Source organism: Macaca thibetana, chromosome 18 (genome assembly GCF_024542745.1).
Source record: "Macaca thibetana thibetana isolate TM-01 chromosome 18, ASM2454274v1, whole genome shotgun sequence".
NCBI lineage: Eukaryota > Metazoa > Chordata > Mammalia > Primates > Cercopithecidae > Macaca > Macaca thibetana.
This window is the reverse complement of record NC_065595.1, coordinates 3,930,611-3,953,175: the sequence shown is the minus strand read 5'-3', so window position 1 is coordinate 3,953,175 and position 22,565 is coordinate 3,930,611. Positions and strand designations below refer to the sequence as shown.

The 22,565-nt window shown below is 44.4% G+C and overlaps 1 long non-coding RNA gene across 3 annotated transcripts in view; it reads right to left on the bottom strand.

The window, feature by feature from the left end:
* Positions 1 to 2,038: 2,038 nt before the first annotated feature.
* LOC126941272 (uncharacterized) overlaps positions 2,039 to 22,565 on the bottom strand; it is a 199,132-nt gene continuing 178,605 nt past the window's right edge. The window contains exons 2-5 of one of the 3 annotated variants that reach the window (XR_007721219.1): positions 8,614 to 8,743; positions 7,601 to 8,236; positions 6,245 to 6,343; positions 2,039 to 4,674 (exon numbers count right to left, since the gene is read on the bottom strand). This is a non-coding gene — a long non-coding RNA (uncharacterized LOC126941272). The remainder of the gene's footprint in view (positions 4,675 to 6,244; positions 6,344 to 7,600; positions 8,237 to 8,613; positions 8,744 to 22,565) is intronic. The other 2 variants (XR_007721220.1, XR_007721221.1) reach the window with 2 other exon arrangements.

Sequence of the window (22,565 nt, the reverse complement as noted above, 5' to 3'; positions counted from 1 at the left end):
GCTGATCAATTTTGCAGTGTTTTGATCTGAATGGCTTAGTTTTTGAAATTTAGCCAAATGTTAGAAAACCTTGGCAACACAATTGAACTCATGGAAATAATATTCATCACTAAGGCAAAAAAAAATACGAAGAAAGAAGCATCAAGGATAATTTTTGAGAGCATCAAACTGGGAGAAGAAGTAAAGGCAAGAAAAAGAAAGTCTGACTTGCCAAGGTTGTTTAATCAATTCACGAATATTTTTGAGCACTGACTGGGTGTAAATTCTATCCTAGGCACTTGGGGAAAAACAAGTAAAAAATGTGGCACCTGCCGCCAATAGTGCATAATCGAATTAGGGAGCCAGGGTAATTAAGATAATGAAAACACCTTCATTTGGGTTTCCATAGCAGTGTGCACATGCCCATTTTAGCTCTGATCACTTAGCTGTGCTGTTGTTTACTTATCTGTCTTGCTTCCTTCCCACTCTGTGAATACCTCAGGAGCGGGCCAAGAACATTTCCATTTTAGAGTGCAACGGCCACTGCAATCCCGCGTTCATGGGGAAGTTTCAGGAGGGAATCAAAGAAGCCAATGCCGGGGCCACCTGCTTTAGACATTGCTTGAGAAGGAGGGGAGCAATAAAGACACCAGGAACGGCCACTGCAATCCTGGGCTCATGGGGCAAGTTCAGGAGGGAAGCAAAGAAGTGAATGCAAGGGCCACCTGCTTCAGACATTGCTTGAGAGGGAGGGGAGCAATAAGGACACCAGGACAGGAATGTGAACACCCACTCATAAGAGCACAGACAGGCCGGGTGCAGTGGCTCACGCCTGTAATCCCAGCACTTTGGGAGGCCGAGGTAGGCGGATCATGAGGTCAGGAGTTTGAGACAAGCCTGGCCAACATAGTGGCACCCCATCTCTACTAAAAATACAAAAAAAAAAAAAAAGTAGCTGAGTGTGGTGGCGGGCACCTGTAATCCCAGCTATTTGGGAGGCTGAGGCAGGAGAATTGCTTGAACCTGGGAGGCAGAGGTTGCAGTGAGCCGAGATCGCACACTTGCACTCCAGCTCTGGCAATAGTGCAAGACTGCGTCTCAAAAAAAAAAAAAAAAACTGAAGCACAGAGAAACCAAGGGACACCAGACGACTCCCTTCCAGAAACAGTTATAAAGGCATGCAACCTGAAGTCAGAACAACAGAGCTCCACACTCCACCTGTGTGACCCGGGGACTGGCCCTCGCCTCTCTAAATGTCAGTGTCCTCATCTGCTAAATAGGGGACACACCTTCATCAGTGGATTAAAGACACCTTGATTGAAGAGGTGTCCGGGGACATGGCCGGTACTGGACGCCGGGCCATAGCACTAGTAGAAGCTGATTTGTCAGTTATCTACTCCACGAGAACACAAGCTCCACAAGGAAAGGAGCTTTTACCTGCTTGTTTCCTTTTGGGTTCCCTGTGCCTAGAACAGAGCCTGCCGTGGAGCGAGGACTTCACAAACAGGGATGAATAGAGGAGTTATTCGTTGTAGCCGTCGTTGCTGTCGTTTTTATTACTATCATGCCCTGCTGTTAAAACCCTGGCAGGCAGAGTCATATGTGATGGATGCAAGGACTGAGAAGTTGGAAATTAACTTGTCCTTGAAAATCACGTGAAAGCCTAAAGATGAAAAAAATCACTGTAACCTCAAGATTGGTGACTGTCATTTAAAAAAAGACGAGCCAATCCAACAGGGAATGTTTTCTCTACAGCCCCTTCTTTCCTCTGTTGCATCCCCCTATCTTTTCACATTTTTATTTTTATTTTTTATTTCTATTTATTTATTTATTTTGAGACGGAGTCTCGCTCTGTCGCCCAGGCTGGAGTGAGTGGTGCGATCTCAGCTCACTGCAAGCTCCGCCTCCCAGGTTCACGTCATTCTCCTGCCTCAGCCTCCCAAGTAGCTGGGACTACAGGCGCCCACCACTGCGTCTGGCTAATTTTTTGTATTTTTAGTAGAGACGGGGTTTCACCATGTTAGCCAGGATGGTCTCCATCTCCTGACCTCGTGATCTTCCCACCTCGACCTCCTAAAGTGTTGGGATAACAGGCGTGAGCCACCGCGCCCAGCCCCTTTTCATTTTTAACATCATGCACGTTCAAAATCAAAGGTCCCACAGTTTCATTGTAAACAATTATCATAGATCCTACCTTAGGACCCAAGCTGGAGCCATTTCGGTTTTCCTGTCATATCCTGTAAAATCACACCAATGAAAAAAGATTGACTGCATACCGAATGGGTCAACCTGATGGCCACCCGGATGCACACAGACTAGAATACAGCAGTGCAAAGGGCCGGAGGGGATCCCGGGCTGCCGCACTCTCGTTTCTTTCTTCCATGTCCTGGAGGATGTCGCCAGAGATGAGCAAGCTGCTTGCATTAAGATCCCTACCCTTCCCATGCCCAGCAGGATTGCTCATCAGTGCAGTTCACCAGGTCCAGATCAGAACCTGCACTGTCATCAGAAGATGGGCCACTCTTAAGAAATAGCCATGGCCTTTCTTTCCTGAGTGCACAAGCACAATCACGGCTGGCATGGTGTGGAATGAGGACCCCAGGAACGGACATGTTTACTCCTCACCATCTAACAGCTGTAGGCTGGATGTATGGTAGTTGGTTCATTGAAGAAGCAGTCAATTCAACCCAAACTCCCAAGTGGCTGATTTCCAGTGGTCCCTCTGAAATTTCGAGACATTCTTTCCCTTCCACCCTAGGATGATCTGTAAGATGTACATCAGCAGGGCATCTATGATAAGCCGTGACCTTGAATCCACCGAGTAAGACCTTGCTCCAGGTGGCTCAGGGGCACTGTTCTGAGACCAGCAGTTACCTGTGCATGAACACGGCTGTCTGCAAATGTTTAGTAAAGCTGGAGATGCCCCTAGTTAGACACAGTGTTAAACACAAACATAAGGCAATAAGCCTTACATTTCATTAATTGTGGTCATCTTAAAATATGTGTGTATTTAAATATGTTCCTCAATTTACTCATCAATTTTCAGCCCTGCTTTTTTACAGGTGTGTAAAGGCAACTTAGCTTTTGAGAAACATGAGACGTTTTGTTGTTATTTTCTTCTCTTTTAGAAAATGCCCCACAAAGGTGTGGAGCAAGTGTCAACAGAAAGATGGAATTCTTTTGTTTTTTAAACATATATATAGTTTTGTCACAGAATACTTCTCTTCTGGTTTTAAAAGTATTGAAGACTCATTATAACATTTAATTAACAGTGAGAAATTAGTCACACTGATAATGCTCCGTTAAAATCCAGGCCCTAGGAAGGCCCCAAAATGTATAGGTTGGGCTCTATTCAACATTCACATCCACCACTTTGCACTGTTGTGCAGCTCTCGATTAAACACGTTTGGGGATTATAATTTAGATGGAATGCAACCAATAACTCGTGAAACCTTGGAGAAACCAAATCTGAAATGTGTCTTCCTCTGCACAGCCACCACCAACCCCCTTACACACCTAGAGCTGTCCATTGAGCTAAGGTTCAAATGAGTACACACCCGTTCTGTCCCAGGGTTCACACCAACAGCAGAAATAACTTAGAATACAGATTTGAAACGGTCAGTTTGGTGGCTTCTTCCTCGCCTGCAGAGAGTTTCAGAATCCTCTCAAACACTGTTGAAAGCAGAGCAAAGGCTGCTTTCTGTATTGCTGCAATTTCCAGAAAACATTAACTTGATAAAGCACAGATTCCAGCTTTTGGTATCTTTTGACAATCTCAATAGGGGTAAAGATCAAGGATTTCCCTACCAGCAATTTGCAGATGCTGCTCAAAGCTCGTTCTTTCAGAAGAGATGAGGAAAACGGAATAATAAAATTCTTTCCAAAGGGAAACAATAGTTAACTGCATTGAAGCTGCAGCTAATTTGAGTTTGTGAGCATCCCTGCACTATTTTTCTGGGTATTCTTTCTGACATAGTCTTCTCCCCTCCCCCATGTCATGCATACATGTCTGTGTATCCTTTTCTTTCTGTCTGTCTTTTAGGTTCTGTTTGTACTGCAGCTTCAAATATAGAGCCAAGTCTTGTTTATTTCCTGCTATGCAGTTATCCCAAGATTGTGAGCCTGTTTTGGAAAAAAAAAAAAGAATTTTATTTTGATTTGGAAAGCATCCTGTTCTGTAGTATTTCAAATTTAGAATTCCATTTAGTTGCAAAATGAAAACAAAGAGATAAAGCGTAGCCCTGTGCATTTCAAGTTCAGATGAATCTCAGCCACATTCCATAGATTATTTTGATTTAGTTTTAACAAAATACCACATTAAATCACTCTAATGAGCTGTTTCTGTTCCCCTCTCCACACAAGGTCATTAGGGACCAGGCAGCATCTTTCTGCACTGTCTTCACTATTTCATGTCAGAGATGTCAAAAAAGACTTTGATGGTTTTCTATAGCAGAGAATAGGACGCAACTGTTCCTAAAGGAAAAGGGTATGCACCTTCACAGGGAAGCGATTTGTCATGCTTCTCCAGGACTGGTTCCCGACACTCATGGCTGAGAAGTGCAGGTACACGTCTCGTCCTGGGAGGAAAGTTCACCACCCCTTCCCTCCTGCTCACTCACAAATAAGCTCATCTCACACACTTCCTTCCAGCAGCCTCCTTCCGCGTCTGTGTTTCCGAGGGATGAAAGGAAAAACCTGAAATTAGCATACACATTTAAAATACCTGTCATTAAATGAACTGTGCCTCTTTTTTTTAGGGTACCAGCTGTCTTTTTAATTAATGAGAGTTGCAGGTACATGATGCTCACAAAATATTGCACCACACACCCTGTACACCCATGGCAGGCCAGGCGCTCACTTCCATTGTGCGTTGGGATGCAGACAAGGTGAGGGCAGCCAGGTATCAGAAGGTGAGCAGCTTGGAGTTATGCGTGATACACTAATTATAGAGCAACAGCTCCTGTTCCGGTTTCCAATGAGGGGTCTGAACAGCCTCGTCAGTGCTTTCCGAGGTTGTTAGCGTGACTAATTATCTCCTGGTGCAGTTTCTGTGAAGGCTGGTATTCAGAGGAGCGGTAAGCAGGTGGACGCCCATTGAGGGCTGGGTAAACCAAAACAGGCTTCAAGGCAATGCACTGGTGGATACAGAGCCCGGGTTAAAGTTCAGCAAAGCTTCCCAAAACAGGAGATGAAGTCAAAGTCTAAGGACCTGAGCCACGAATTAACAAGAGTGAAGCTGGCAATGATCTGCATTACTAAACAACTGTGTATTGCTGGTTGATTGCAACGCTTTGCTGGTTGATAGGCATTTGCAAAGTCATATCAGATAATTCTTAGATATATTTTTTATTTTGTGGCTAGTATCTCTTAACCAAACAGCATTTGTGTACATTAGGGTGCTAGTGAATAGGATATCTGTGAAAAAGAGATCTGTGATCAAATCTTAAAGCACTTGTACCAAAGTGAAAGATGAGATTATGCCAAATGAGATTATGTGGGGAGATTTACTAACATAACAAAAGTCTAGAGGAACTTCATGGAAACGGGTTTGCAGTCGAAGTTGTTTTAAAGTGATTTTCCACCTTTCTCTTGGGTCCCACCAGACAATCTGAAATGAAGAAAATCAAGCCCAACAGCCATTTTTTTTTTAAGAAAAGAAATTAGAATCCCTTCTCTCTGCACAGACTTCACAGCGCTGTGCTTTGTTTGCCATCTGATCCTTGTGACAATGCTGGACCATGAGCAGCAAAAGGTGCCACCACCCTCTGATGAGAAAGATGTGGGGATGTTGGGGGCCGGAGGTGGCTGAGGCAGACCCAAGCCATGGACACAGGAGTAGCAGCCAGGTTAATCACAGGGAGCACATAAAGGAATAAAGAATGAGAAGGAGCTCGTGCAGCTGCAGGGGGTGGCGTGGCACCCTGGAGGCCATGCAGGAGTGCTCTTTAAGAACCTGGAAATCGGTTTTGTCTCTGAGAATTAAGGTACACAATCAACACAGCATGATCAGAGCTAAACAAAACAAAACTCCATCAATGAGATGGACCGCCTTCACATCCAGCATGAATTAAAAGCAGGCTAGTCAAACACATCTCAGGGCGAGGGGAAGGCCCTTTAGCATGATAAGATGCAGGCCTAAAATGGAAACGCCAGAAAGGACAGTTATGTGGGAAAACTGCTGCAAAGCCCACCTAAGTACCAACCCTGGGAGCAGGTTCTCTGCTCCCGAGCCCAGCGCCTGCCCTGCCTGACAGGTGTATCTTACCGTGTGGCTGGACGTTGGAATCATCAAACTCCATGCTCCTGTTCTGACTGCCTGTTCCCCAAGCATCCTTCTGATTGTTTGACTTCCCAAGTAGCTTGCCTACAGGGAGAGAATGTGTTGGTCAGGATGAAGCCAACATCTGGTCCACTTGACACTTATATTACTCACTGTAAATTAATGAACTGGCACTCTGGTTTCCCGTGTCAGTCTCCTCTGAGATGTGCAAACACGAGTCAGTGTTCTTGAGCCAGACCAACCCTGAGACCCTGAAAAATCCAAGCCTGCGGATGGAGGGCCTGCACCAAGCCAGGCTGGAAGACCACTCCGAAGTTTCTGCAGACCCCAGTTAAAGGAAATGCCATTCTCAAAGACGAGCACATAAATAATCATCCCTTCAATCAAAAATTGACCTGAAAATTTTAAGGCCGTGTATGTAATCCAGAGATGCCAAGCCAGCAGGGGACGAAGCCGGAGACCTGGCGGTAATAAATGGCTGATACCACAGATAAAAGCATGGGGCAGGCCTGGGTGACCACTGAGACCTCAGAGGCCTTCACCCACCCCCTGTCAAGGTGGGACAGGGACAGGAGCATCTCACTCATGAGAAATGATCTTGTAAGTGTAGGGGAATTAGAATCAATGGAAAGGGAACCTCTTAACAGAATTTTTTAAATAGCTGCAGGGCTTTTTCCCAATCGATCGTGATGACAATGTGACAATAACACACCAGGTGTCACAAAAGAACCGCACTGACATTAGACTGTTTCACACAAATGAAGTCATTGCTGAAATAAGAAGAAAGAGTGTCAGAAATGAGAACGCAGAACTGCACTATCCTCTGTCGGGGTCCCTTGCAGGTCACTTGATGTGTTACCATCTGCAGTCCCAAGTGTGGGCATATACAGATACACGTGTGTGGACAGCCCCAAGTGTGGGCACATGTGGATACACTGTACGGACAGCCTCAAGTGTGGGCACATGTGGATACAAGTGTGTGTATAGCCCCAAGTGTGGGCATATGACGATATACGTGTGTGTACAGCCCCAAGTGTGGGCACATGTGGATACAAGTGTGTGTACAGCCCCAAGTGTGGGCATATGACGATATATGTGTGTGTACAGCCCCAAGTGTGAGCACATGTGGATACACTGTATGGACAGCCCCAAGTGTGGGCACATGTGGATACACTGTATGGACCGCCCCAAGCGTGGGCACATGTGGATACATGTGTAAGTACAGCCCCAAGTGTGAGCACATGTGGATACACTGTATGGACAGCTCCAAGTGTGGGCACATGTGGATACACTGTATGGACAGCCCCAAGTGTGGGCACATGCGGATACACATGTACCTACCATCCCAAGTCCTCTGGACAGTGCAAGGTAGAGGACAGCTGAGCCAACTGCTCTGGGTCATCAAGAGCTTTCCGAGTTAGCATGGATTTGCAGCAGAGCTGCTCTGCTCTGGCAGTGCCAGGTAAGCTCCCCGGGGACGCCGTTGGTGTGCACCGACACGTCAATGGTGGCCCAGAGCCCTGGACCCAGGCTGGTGAGAGCAGAGCCTTTCCTTGGCACATCTTCCTGAATTACAGCGTAAACTCCACAGGCACGGGAACAGAGGAAATAAGGCGGCCTTCCGTTCTCATGGCTCTATTTCCCATTTTCACATCCATTACCTTCCGTGGATTGAGTCATTCCAATTCTGACAAATCTCAGAAAAATTGCAAATGTGCTTGTCTCCGACTGCCGAGCGGATTGTTCACTATGCTGTGAGTTCGCGGTGCTGTTCAGTTTACCTAGATCGGGTGCCATGGTCCGAATCGCATACATTCTCGACATTAGGAGTCACTGGTGAGTGATGATTGCCCTCCTACTTCGGAGGAGTGTGGTCTGTTTGGGTGCTGGCCGCATCCTTGTATTGTTCAGACAGTTGTCTGTTTGGAAGAGCTGAAGTAAATCACATTCAAGATAATAGCACGGTGGGGACAGTGCCTAGGGGAGGGAAAAAAAAAAGAATAAGACCTGAGTTATTCCATGCGCTATTTTCAGGAAAAAGGATACTTGAAAATTTCAAAGACATTTCATAATTCTAAACAGCTCGTTCAATTACCCTGCTCGCTGTAGAAGAGGAAGAGCGTCCAAATCTGTGCCTGTATTGCTAAGAGGTGGGGAGGCATTAGGAAGAACTCCTGCACAGATTTTTGGCGAGTACCAGGCCCGTTTTTTTCCTGAAGACATTCCCTCTATTGCCTGCTGCTTGCTGCTTCATAACACTTGACAAATTCACAGTTCTTAAAAGCCCCCATAAATGTTTTGTAAATTGCTCCATTTTATCTGGGAGTTCTCTGAGCCTTGTCCCTGATACTCACCATGTTTTCATTCTCCATTCCTTGTTTATCTTTATTTTTATGCATTTTCCGACATAAAAAGGCTGTCGTTATTAGTATCAGCATTCTCGTTATTACCGTCACGACGTTAACCACAGAAAAGACTCACCATCTGCAAGTTAGAAATTCCCACAATCCTGAGATTCTCACCACTTCCCCAAAACTAAGAATAAAAAATAAGTAAATAAAACCATCTAAAGAAAAACCTAAGACATCTTAAGCTGTTATGTGCTTCAGGAAAAATTCATGTGCATATCTTACCTCTTCCAAGTCAGCTTAAGCTGGCCAGGAGCCGGAGCATGGCTGGGTCGCAGATATTGAGAAATCCTTCACCAAATTCCATTTGGACAGGAGGAGTAATTTAAGGGCATGTGGGTGGGAGAGACTTGGAGGAAGGGAGACAAGAGACAGCGTAGAGCTCCCCATGGAGCACGGGGGAGGGGACGAGGAGGAAGGGTGCAGTGACTTAGTAAAATTGCACTGGAGACCTAAAATTATAGATCTGTTCGGAATATTAATCCCCACAGCTGCAAGAAGGAGGCCAGCCGATTGAAACTTGTTTGGAAGACTTTCCTGGACAAGTTCTATTAAAAATGAGATAGTGTACTGTAAATACAGGATCATGTGCTCCAGCATTTTGTCAGCTTTCCAGCACCTGATTCATTCCCAATAGGGCAATCTACCGGATATTATACCGGGACTGTTAGGAACAGCCAGTACATGTTTCCATCACTCAGAATGGCTACCTTTTTAAACACAAGCATGTAAATGAAATATTTTCCCCAGTCAAGCCAACCCCGGGCCTGGTACCAAGCAAACACGGGTGCACTGCGGTCTGCGTGCAAATCGGAGTTGATGCTAACGCTGGGTACCAATCCCTTCTGGTCCAGCATTCATAGGAGAACTTTAATACCAACGAGGAGTGGGGCCAGCCAAGCAGCATCGGCATTAAAAGAAAAAGAAATCCAATAAGAAACCAATTTTCCTTCAACAGCTGTTCGCCGGTGTTTAATTTCTACCCTGGAAGTCCACTTTTCAGAGATTATCTAATAATTGCGGCTGAGTGTGGGCTGGGTAATAATACATCAATCATATTTCCCCTTCTCCTCCAATCTTGCAGCCAGGAGTCGTGGTGATCACTAAGATATTTCACAGCACTTTTGAGAGCGCCTAGACTTTTAGGGGGTTCCTGGGTAGTGTCGGAAGATATTCTTCCCCAAATGACACCGAGCGGGCCCCTCGGCTTCCAGCCAATCCACTCATCTCAGCGCCACCCGGGGAAATCTTGGAGCTGTTCTCCGAATTCCTCATTCATTTCCAGGATGGCCGTCTCTGACGTTAGTGGCATTAGCATTAAATCACAGCCTGGATGCTAAATCACACCCTGAGAGGGAACAAAAACCCTCGTGGCCGGGATGGAAGAGCTTCATGGGCTCCCATGCAGCACGCACAGCGGCGCCCAGAGCAGCTGCCAGGATGGTAGGTAGTTAATAAAGAAAACAGGTGATGCCGGCCTCAGTGAGAGACATTTGGAGCCAGCCGGGTGCGTGCATAGAGGAGGGGGTATACAGACATTCGAAAGCTACTGACACATACTCACAACCAAATCCATTTCCTCCTGCACCCCAACTCTGTCTCTAGTTCATTGAATGGCATCTTGTGGCTGGGACAGGTGCACACGTGGTCCTGACATAAAATCAAGGGCTGTGATCAGCGTCCTATCCCTCCTCTTAATATAAAAGCAAAGTCACCCCCAAGAGCAGAGATTTAAGGGGAGAAATTAAAACAAGGGAAAAGAGAAGCCTTCCCAGCTGATGGTGACACTTGAGGCTCACCACCGAGCGGGGTGGGGGGGCTCTGGAAGATGCTAGAAAGTAAATGTGGTGAAGATAATAGAATGATATTTTTGAACGTGGGATGAGAGAGAACTAACTCACACCTTCTCTATCATATGAATTGCCTGAGCATGGCCACGGGTCCATTGTCCACATACACACATGAGTGCACATCTGTGGGAGTGAGGGTGATGTTCTTGTGGGAACAAGGGAGGACTTCATCTTTAAGACCTTCTGTCCTGGTAGTTGTTCCTTCTCAAAAGCCCCAGTGACCCTCATCTTCTGGTTGTCAGAGGTGGCATCTGCCATGGGACACAGAGTGCGTGACTGCAAGGCACCTTGTGGTTGCAGGACTCAGTTCATATCCTGTGAGTCTTGGACACTCCAGAGTTATTCCTGGGTTGTAAATCCAGGGTTTTAACATATATAAAGCTGAAACCAGAATGTGGTTTCAGAAAATCGCACTGACACAACTGTTTGGAAACAGCCTCATTTCCTGAGGCGTCCTCTGAGGTGGCTTCCCTGAGCCTGCGGGCAGGGTGTGCAGCCCCCTCAGAGGACGTGCTGGCCTAGTAGCTGGGAGGAAGCAGTGGCCTAAGAGCACACCCAGCTGTTTTCTAAACTCAGTTACCACCTGCAGGGTAGGGTGCAGGCCCCCAAAGGGATGTGTCCACGTCCCAACCCCCAGAACTTATAAATGTGCGAAGAAGGACCTTATTTAGAAAAAAGCTCTCTGCAGGTGTAATTAAGGTAAGGACCTTGAGATGTGGTCATCCTGGACTATCTGATCAGGACCTAAATCAGTGATGAGTGTCTTTGAAAAGAAAGGGGGAGGAAGATTTGGGACAGAGAAGAGAAGGCCACGCAGAGACAGAGGCAGAGCAGCAGTGAGGTTGCCACAAGCCAAGGAACACTTGGAGCCACCAGAAGCAGGAGAGGCAAAGAAAACGCTCCCCTAGAGCCCCCAGGAGAAGCAGGGTCCTGCCGAAACCTTGATCTCAGACTTCTGGCCTTCAGAACTCTAAGAGTATGAATTTATGTTGTCATCAGCCACCCGGGTTGTGGTAATGTTGCAGAAGCATAGCAAACTAATAGCCTACCTAGAAACGAAGAAAGCTCACTTTATCCTAGGCAATAGCTTTTATCCAGAAATATTCTACCTCAATAGTTATAACTAAGATTTCACCTGGAAAAAACAAAAAACAAACAAACAAAACATAATGTAGATTTACGTGTGCTACCTTCCCATGAAACAAACGACTCTCAAATAGACACGTTGACATCTGTTTTGAATTTGAAACTAGAAAGCCCAGGTCATACCAGGAACACACTGCCACTTACTGCTATGGTCTGAATTTTTGTGCAGTCCCCAAATTCATATGTTGAAATAGTCACTCCCAGTGTGATGGTATTAGAAAGTGATTAGATCATGGAGGTGGACCCACTGTGAATGGAATTCATGCCTTTATGTAGGAAGTCCCAGAACCCTCATCTGTATCCCTTCCTTCCACAATGTGAGACGACGGCCATATATGAACCAGGAAGCAGCCCTCACCAAACGCTGAAGCTGCTGGTGCCTTGATCTGGGACCTCCCAGCTTCCAGAACCGGCAGAAAGACATGTTTGTTGGTTATAAGGTGATAAGTCACCCAGTTTGTGAGAGTTTGTTATCACATCCTGATCAACACTAAGACACTCACTAATGTACACCTAATTTAGGTTTCCAAGTGGAAATCTTAATTTCCCATTTTAAAATATCTGTGTTCCTATTATTTTTCAGTTTTCTCTAAATACACAAAATGACCAGTGCTGTGTATTTGCAGCGATACAAGTATTCAGATGCTAAGCCCAAACAAAAACTCAGGGTCAAAAGTGAATTTTTGCTGGCTCCTCAAAAGTGAAATGGCCAAGAGGACGGAGAAATGACCAGTTTTTGAAGCTTGCAGACATTGAGAAATCAAACAAAAACGATAGGATTTTTGTATACTCCCTCATGATATTGAGTGAGCGTTCAGTGGAAAGCGAAGGGGTACCACGTGTTTTGCCTGTGTGTCTTGTGTAGCGTGGGTCCTGGAACCAGTAATAGGAATGTTCCACAGAGGCAGAGGAATTGAGTGGTCCAAGTGCCAGATCTGGAGCTCTCGATCTGTAGTTGCAGGACCAACAGGCTGTTTAACTTCTCTCTGCCCTGATAGCCTCATATTTAAAATGGGGTGAATGAGAGCAACTAATTTAGAACGTAATTGAGAAGATTAAATGAGACTTTATATGCCAATTCCTTAAGACAGTGTCCCAAACAAAGTAGTGCTCAGTAAAAGTTAGCTGTTACTCTGAACCCTCCATAGATGCAGGATCTGATGACACTTTTACAACGTTGGTCCGAACGCCTCGGAAATTCTTGAGGAGAGTAAGATTCACACACTCCACCAGGGCACAGAGAACCTAAGTAGGATTGCTAAATTTCACTCAACGATCTTTGGGCAGCGCTCTGATTTCCAATGTTTTGTTAGTCTGCGCTTGTGTTTGTTTCATATTTATGATATTTTACATTTTGTGAATTTCTCTTTGAATTTCATTCAAATATTTGTTACTGTTTCTTAATTGAAGTGAAATGTTTATAACATGAAGTTAACCATTTCAAAGTGGACCATTCAGTGACACTTAGTACATTCACAGTGTACTGCAACTACCTCCTCTATCTAGTTCCAAAACAGTTTTCATCACCCTAAAAGGAGTTCTCATACCCATTTATCAGTTAATTGCCAATCACCCTGTCCACAAATCCCTCAAAAACATTAATCTGTCTTCTGTCTCTGTGTCTCTACTATTCTATTCTGAATATTTCATATACGTGAAATCATACAATTGATGACATTCTATGTCTGTTTTTTTCCAATTAGAATAAGATTTTTGAGGTTCATCCAAGTTTTAACCTGTTTGAGTATATCACTCCAAAATTCTTTTTAGGGCTGAATAACTTTCCATTGTATGGATATATGACAATTTCTTTATCCATCATCTCTTGATCAACATTTAGGCTGTTTTTACCTTTATGCCATTGTGAATGGTGCTGCTATGAATATGCATGTACATGAAGATATTTGAGTCCCTATTTTCAATTCTTCACCGTATATATCTAGGAGTAGAATTACTGGTTTGTATGGTAATTCTACGTCTAACTTGTTGAGGATGCCAAACTTATAATTCTGTTCACTTGTTGCAGATTTTCACAGTGGCTGTACCATTTTACATTTCCACCAGCAATGTATAAGGATTCCAGTTCTTCCATATTCTTTCCATTGCTTGTTATTTTCTCTTTTTTTTTTTTTTTTTTTTTTTTTTTTTTTTTTGGTTGGTTGATTGGTTGGTAAGTTGGTTGGTTAATTACAGCCATCCTACATTGGTGTAAAGTGCTATTTCACTGTGGCTTTGACATGCATTTTCTTATTGACTAATGAATGATGTTGAGCATCTCTTCATGTGTCTGTTATCCGCTTGCATATCTTCTTGAAGAAATGTCTATTCAAGCTCTTTGCCTATTTTTAGCTGGGCTATCTTTTTGTGGTGGAGTTGTAAGAATTCTTTATGTATGCAACATACAAATCCCTTATCAGACATGTGATTTGCAAATATTCTATCCCATTACATAGGTTCTCTTTTCATTTTTTTGATTCATTAAAATTTTATTTTATATGTTGTGCTTAATTTCCTGCTTCCCTGATAGACACAGCAGCTTTAGGTGGGGTCCTCTTAGGAAGGTCTAAGTCTTTTGCCCAAGTGGACATCACAGGTCCCTGTTTCCTTCACTCACAGGAAAGTAAAGAATTGGGTGAAAGAGAAATTATGAGGAAAGTAGTTTCATAAGTTTAGAACAGTGACCTCATTATGGACCCTGGGATGTAAATTCTAGCTCCATGTCTCAGTAGCTGTGAGACCCTGGGCTAACTCCTGGGCCTGCTAATCCTATTTCCTCTTCTGTATGGTGGGGACAGTGACAGTGTGTGCCTCCTAGGGCTGCTGTGAGGTTCATGCAGATGATCCATTTAACAAAAATAATGAAAACAATATTAGCTACTCATAATATTTTTGGTGAAGAAATATTTTCACAATAGGTACAAGTTAGCACATTTGCTTTTTTATTTTTATTTTTTTATTATACTTTACATTCTGGCATACATGTGCAGAACGTGCAGGTTTGTTACATAGGTATACATGTGACATGATGATTTGTTGCACCCATCAACCCGTTGTCTACAGTAGGTATTTATCCTAATGCTATCCCACCCCTTGCCCCCAACCCCCTGACAGGTCCCAGCGTGTGATATTCCCCTCCCTGTGCCCATATGTTCTCATTGTTTAACTCCCACTTATGAGTGAGAACATGTGGTGTTTGGTTTTCTGTTCCTGGGTTAGTTTGCTGGGAATGATGGTTTCCGGCTTCATCCATGTCCCTGCAAAGGACATGAACTCATTCCTTTTTATGGCTGCATAGTATTCCAAATGCCCATCAATGTTAGGCTGGATGAAGAAAATGTGGCACATATTTTTTATGTATCCTCTTCAGCAACAGGTCTAAAGCACAGTCTCTATGTCAGAATGGCTATTTCTTTAATTTCAACATATCAGCACTTACTTCTTTTTTTCTTTCCAAAGCTACTTCCTTTCCAGGAAAAAACTCCTCCAGCCTCCATTCCTTTTAGCACTACAGTGAGCATAGTATGAACAGCGACAGCCATTCTTGAAGCTTCAGTTGTAGCCGGATGGAATGGGGTAGCTAAATCCACCACAGTCCCGATACCCAGTGAGCTTTCTCTATGCCTACTAGAGGCTTGGAAAGAAAATAGATCATTATAATCATAATCAACTAATCAAAAACTTTAATAAACTATGAAATGGTATTTCCTGAGTACGTCTTGTGTTTTTACAATCCGAAGAAGAAGAAAAAAAGAGGTACAGAGCTCAGACCAGCAATAAAACAAGTAATCCACAATAAAGTATCAAGTATCAAGTATAATAACCCTTTCAAAGACAGAAAGACTAAACTTTGCTGAACAGGAAATTAGAGAATTCCGTATACTAAGGTGTCAATTGCAAGGCATCCACGAGTAGTTAAAGGTGGAAGAAGAGAGAGCAGAGGCTTGTGTTCTGATGAAAAACGCAACACAGAGTGTGAACTTCAGCACCCATGTGTTACCAGGCATTTATGGGCGCAGCTCAGTGACAGTCAATGGAGACCCTGACAACGTAAGCGACAGAGGATCTACCTACTCAGTGGAGAGCTTACTCCTTTCTTTCTTTATTTCTTTCCAAAGCTACTTGCTTTCCAGGAAAAACTCCTTCCCCAGGCTCCGTTCTTTTTAGCACTACACTGAGAGTAATATGAACAGCAGCTGCATCTGGGTCAAACATGGATACGGTGGATTCAAGGCTTTTCAAAAATGTCCACCAAAGTGCCCCAAATAGCAGAGGAATAAGATGCAGTCACACAGATAGCAGGGGCCTATCCCTAAACAGTCCTACAGAAGACCAAAGTTTCCTGAACATTTGTGGCCTCTCTCAGAAGGTTGTCCAAGATCTGTGTTTAATTCCTTGATATGTTTAAAAAAATATTTTACATGAAAATGTATTAAATAATTTTCAGAGTAAAAAGGTGGGTAAAAATGCTGCTCTAGGAGACCCTTTCTCCTCTAGTTTCCCATACTTTATTTTTCTTTTTTTCTTTTTTTGGAGACAGAGTCTTACTCTGTTTCCCAGGCTGGAGTGCAGTGGCATGATCCCAACTCACTGCAACGTCCACCTGCTGGGTTCAAGCGATTCTCATGCCTCAGCTTCCCGAGTAGCTGCGATTACAGGCACACACCACCAAGCCCAGCTAATTTTGTATATTTAGTAGAGACGGGATTTCACCATGTTAGCCAAGTTAATCTCAAACTCCTGACCTCAGATGACCCACCTGCCCTGGCCTCCCAAAGTGCTGGGATTACAGGCGTGAGCCACTGCACCCGGCCAGTTTCCCATACTTCTTGGCACACTGATTTGCATGCCAGTTTCAATAGCATGGGTTTCAAAAAAGTTAAATTCCAGAAAGAAAGTGAAACGGAAAGATCTTAGGAATTATGGGAGTGCAGAGGAGGCAGCATTCGCTGAGGTTGGGCCAGGGATGGGCCGGCCTGGAACGTGGGGAGAGGTGGGGAGCCCTTGGGAAGGGACGGCAGATACCACTGTTTCCCTGTGAGCCGGCATCCCCTCTTCCATGATGCAGAGCCTGGATCTCGTTTAGGCAGCAACAAGGCCAGCACTAGGGGTTTGGACTAAACTCTTCTAGACTATCCCTTTCCCTCTGTCAGATGCTGTCTTTCCACACCTTGCCACCAGAGAGCCAGAGGAAGTGTGCAGCCCATTGGCAAGAAGGGGAGTTATGCTGCAACTTCTGTAAAAGCTATTTCATCCCTCATAAAAAAAAAAAAAAAAAAAAAAAAAAAAAAGAAGCAAAAAACCCCAGCAGACTGGCACCGTGCACACTTGTGCGCACACACACACACACGCACACCTAGACTGGCACCGTGCACACTTGTGCACACACACACGTGCACACACACACATGCACACCTAGACTGGCACCGTGCACACTTGTGCACACACACACACATGCACACCTGCGACAGCTTTCCCTCCCTCCTGTGCATTGCTGGCTCACTCCTCTGGGTCTTTGGAGACGTTATTTTTTAAAGCCGTAGCTGGTGCCTCGTGGCTGGGAAGGAAAGTCCAAAAGAACTGTAGAAAATGTCAAATCCAATGCCTGGATATCACTCAGCCATTTGGCTGAACTTGGAACCACCAGTCTCCAGCATTTTCGTAATCTTATGGGTCAGTCTTCCTCCCCCCTCCTCCCAGATCATGGGAGCAGCCTCTGAACTTGCTCCTGTCCCCATCCTCATCCCTTCCCAGTCCTGCACCGGCAGCAACAGTAACCCTTTTAGGGCCTAAGGAAGGTGAAGGCAGACTCCTTCTTTGTTCAGAACGTGCAAGGCCTCACACTTTGCTCATTCAGAACACAGGCAGTCTTCCCGCGGGCAGCAGGCTTACCTGTCTGCCCTCCCCTCTCACCGCGTTGACTCTGATCTCGCCCCGCCCTCACTCCACCCCCACCACATCAGGCTGCTCAGGCTTCTTGCAGTTTCTGGAACCTGCCGGGCAGGCTCCTCCCACAGGACACTTGTCCTGCCTTCCCCTTGGTCTAGGCTGAGATAAACACAGGACTAACTCCTCAATGTCCTCCAGTCATCGCTGCTATAATCATGCTGTTTTTAAAATGCAAACCACACCCACTCACCTCCCAGTAGCTCCATCCTCCTGTCTTCCTCTAGCCCTTCCACATGCTTAGTACTTCTTCGTGAACATAATTTACTGATTTATACTATTATGGTTAATTGTCTATCTCCTCTTCCTAGAATCAAAGTCCCATAAGTTTTTATTTCTAGTCTGTTTTGCTGATGTAATCGAGGTTGAAGCACAGAGCTTGGCACAGGGTGGATGCCCAGCAAATATGTGTTCCATAAAATATGTGTCAAATTCTATTTCTGCAGTAGCACAGTGACTCTGACAAACCCTCCGAAAATGTGTGATGATTGAATGAAAATATAATTTAGCAAACAAAAATTTACATTCTACCACCTTTACAAAATGAATCTGATACAGAGAACGAGATGATTTTCCAATACAGTCACAAAGTCCATGAAGTTTAAAATAAGTACAGATTATTTATTTTAAATAAATACGTAAAATAGAAAGCTTAAAATGTACTTGAAATATAAAATGGACTTAAAATGTAAAACTTGATCAGAATTATTGTGAAAAATATTGCTGCATGGACAATGCCAAGGACATGTTACAAAACTATTGTTACTTATGACTCTATGAATATTGCTTGTAGGTCTCCATCTCCTTTCTATCCACAGGAGAAAAAATGATGATTTGTTTGAACAGCACTCCAGGTCACCTCCTCAAGGGCCCTCTCTTCATCCTTCTGCCCTATGTGCATATTAGCCCACAAACGTGGGTAAACTCTTTCATTTACTTTATCTGCTTGCATTCGCATCTGCCTAGCTTTTCTGGGAGAAAGTCCTAAACTAGGAGCATTGGCTGCACAAAATAATATATTTTCTAGTCCCAACTAGAAAATTGGGGTGATCTTTGTAGTCACCCCAATGAAAAACACGTATTCCTTTTATTCCATTCCACAATGAAACTGCGTCACTGTCTCGGGTCAATACCCGAGGTTCATTGTCTGATGCCAAGGAAATCAAGGACGTGGACACACAAGAAGTGAGTTTAAGAGCAGAGGTTTAATAGGCGAGAGAAAAAAGAAGACAAAAGCTCTCTCTTACAAAGAGAGGGGGCTCCGGAGTGGGTCTTCAGGTTCCGTGGTGAAATGCAAGGGGTTTAATAGATGAGCTTGAGGAGGTGGAGTCTGATTTACACGGTGCATGACAGATCAGTTGGACCAGGCGTACCTCTTGCGTAGTGTGTGAAGAAGCTGGTCATTCCGCCCTAATCTTTTATTATGCAAATGAGTTCTCTACCTGGCTGGTGCCACGGTGCCTGCTTCTTTACTGCACACATGGTTGACAAAGAAAAGAGAAAAATGAAGCCTCCATGTTGAATACGGCTGGCCCTCAGGTAGCCTTTTCCTGTTGGCACAGCTACCAGCATTCACCTGTTCAAGCTTCCTGCTTGCTTATCTGTGTCTGCAGCTCGATTTCACAGGCTGCTCTTTGTTAGAAAAGAAATGAGTTGGGGGCTGCTTTTTGATAAAGGGGAGACCTTACCGAGGACTCGCTTACCTTCACTATTTGCCTAAATAATTTCGGTCTAGCTCCTGCATCAACACCATGTCCAACCTCCTCTCGCTGCTTCCACACTCACATCCTGGTCCCCGCTTGCTGATTCCCTGCTTTCAATTCTGCTTTTCCAAGAAGATCCAGACCAGCCTTTGCACAGATGTTCTCTGTGTCTTCGCTCCACCTTTGGTACCACTTTTCCACTTCTTGTTTTTCGACTTTTCCATTGCTGTATAACCTTCATCTAGCAAATTATTATTAATTTTTGTTTTTCTGTTTTCAGACAGGGTCTCACTCTGTCATGCAGGCCGGAGTGCAGTGGTGGGATCATAGCTCACTGCAACCTTGAACTCCTGGGCTCAAGCAATCCTCCTGCTTCAGCGTCCCGAGTAGCTGAGAATACAGGCACATGCCTCCACACCCACCTATAGAGCAAATTATTAAAACCCAAATCTTCTATTTGCTTTCTAATTTATGTATTTTTAAGTTATTATTTTAGTGCTTATCCTAGACATCCAAAGATTACAAAAGGCACTCCTGACTTACCACAATCCACTGTAAACCAACTCACTTACCGCTACTGAAACATGACAAGCACCTTAAAATTGTCCAATGCCTTTACTCTTCTTTCGCCCTTTGCACTATTTTGATATACTACTATATTCTACATATTATATATATGCACGTGTGTGTATTACGGACTACATAAGATAGTCTTTTTGTTCTTGTTTTATAAAGCCAATATATTTGTCCTTTTGAGTAGAGTCCTTCCTTCCTGCAGTGTTATCCTATCTGGAGTCATTTCCTTTTTTAAAAGTCTTTTTTAAAATATCTATATTTATTTATTGATAACTGACAAATACTAATTATGTATAATTTTGGGATATAATATGATGCTTTGATCTATGTATATATGTATATGTATATATTAAAGAAATACTCAATCGAGCTAATTAACATACCTATAACCTCCACCAACTTATTATTCTTTTGTGCTGAGAAAATTAAAAATCTATTTTTTTTTCTTTTTTTGGGACAGAGTCTTGCTCTGTCGCCCAGGCTGGAGTGCAGTGGCCGGATCTCAGCTCACTGCAAGCTCCGCCTCCCAGGTTTACGCCATTCTCCTGCCTCAGCCTCCCAAGTAGCTGGGACTACAGGCACCCGCCACCTCGCCTGGCTAGTTTTTTGTATTTTTTAGTAGAGACGGGGTTTCACCGTGTTAGCCAGGATGGTCTCGATCTCCTGACCTCGTGATCTGCCCGTCTCGGCCTCCCAAAGTGCAGGGATTACAGGCTTGAGCCACCGCGCCCAGCCTAAAAATCTATTCTTTCAGGAATTTTGAATTACACGGTACATTATGATTAACTGATCACATTGCCTCCTCCTCTTCAACCTTTCAAATCTCCCTCTGCCTCCCTCTTCCTAGGCCTTTTGTGATTATATTTGGGATAATCCAAGAAAATGTCCTCAAGAACCCTAATTTAATTCCATCTATAAAGATGCTTTTTAAAAAACAACATTACATTTACAGATTCCAGAGATTAACACATGTATATCTTTTTCAGCCTTCCACAGACGCAGAGCAAATTACCACATTAGCAACTTAGAATAACACACATTTATTTTCTCACAATTTCCATGGGTCAGGACTTTGGGCACAGCTAAACTGGGCTCTCAGCTGAGGGTCTCACAAGGTGACAATCAAGGTATCAGTCGGATACATTGGGGAGCTCAAAGTCCTCTCCAAGCTCACACAGTTGTTGGCAGAACCCAGTTCCTTGTGGTTGTAGGTCTAAGACTTCTGCTTCGTTGCTGGCTGTCAGCCAGGGCCACTCTCCCGTCCTTGCCATGTGGCCCTGTCCCAGAATGCAGAGCACACAGCACAGTTTACATTTTTAGGGCAGGCAGAAGAATCTCTGTCTCCAGCCTGCCAAGACAGAGCCTATATAATGTAAGCTCGTCAAGGGAATGACATCGCCCTCAGCTTTGCCATATTGTCTTGGCAAGTCACAGCTTCCAGCACACTCAAGAGATGGGACTTACACAGGGTATTCCACATGGGTGATTACCCTAGTGTGTGTCCACTGCATGTAGCAATAAAATAAATGGTAATAATGACAGCAGAAGTGGTACTTCAACTGAGAAGTGTTATGGTTTGAATGTATCCCCCCCAAAAGCATTTGGGGACAATGCTTTTTGGGGGACACGTGTAAGCCACAGCACTTTTTGGCAAGTTAATCCCCAACGCAACAGTATCGCGAGCTGGCGCCTAATAGGAGGTGTCTAGGTCATGAGGGTTCCATCCTCATAAATGAGTTAATGCCAATTATAAAAGGGCTTGGGGTGCTGCAAGTTCAATCTCTTGCCCTTCCATCTTCCACCGTGGGATGATCCGGTCAAGAAGGCCCTCTTTAGATGTGGGCCTCTTCGTCTTGGACTTCCCAGACTCCACAACCATGAGCCAAATAAATCTCTGTTTTTTCATAAGTACCCAGTCTGTGGTATTCTGTTATAGCAGCACAAGAGGAATTTCCAGTGAGTATGAAGAATGCACAAATCATGGGAATAAACTTTGGCATAAAATAAAATAGATAGTTTAATTATTTCAAACCCTAAACCAAATCACTACTGCTCCAAATTATGGTTTACAACTATGATGGCATTCATAGTTTGGCCCAGTTATCTCACCCTGAGAAATTTGTACTAAACTAGTAATTCAAAGGAACTTCCTTCCTCCTAATGAAAAGCTTTAAACTGGAAACAGGAGCCCACTTAGCAGGTCCCACAGTTCTGGCAAGGACTGACTCTGCTGCTTTGTGTGAGCAAAATTAACCAGCAGCACAGCTCAGAAGGTCCTGGGAGCCTGTGGCAACATCGGGGAGCAGGTGGGGCTTAGGTCAGCTCTGAAAGATGCGACAGGTATGTGGAGAGGACAGGAAGTTGCCCAGGTCAGAAAATCTAGTATGTGTTAGGCATGTTCACAAATAAGCCCATCTATCAGCTGGCTACAGAGAAGGATACACAGAACTGAGAATTAGCAAGGTCCTCTAACACATGCATCCCAGACTCCTGTGCCCTCCAACAGCTATAGTGCCCTTTATTTTATAAATAACAATAACTTCAGCAACTACACCCGGCACTGCGGTAAGCTCAGCCTTTCGGATTTCCCTCGTCCAGTGGCTCTAGGAATCCACAGCAGTGTCTCCGGGTTCCATGAGTCATGCTCGCTGGCTGTGCCAGCCATTCCTCCGGAGTGCTG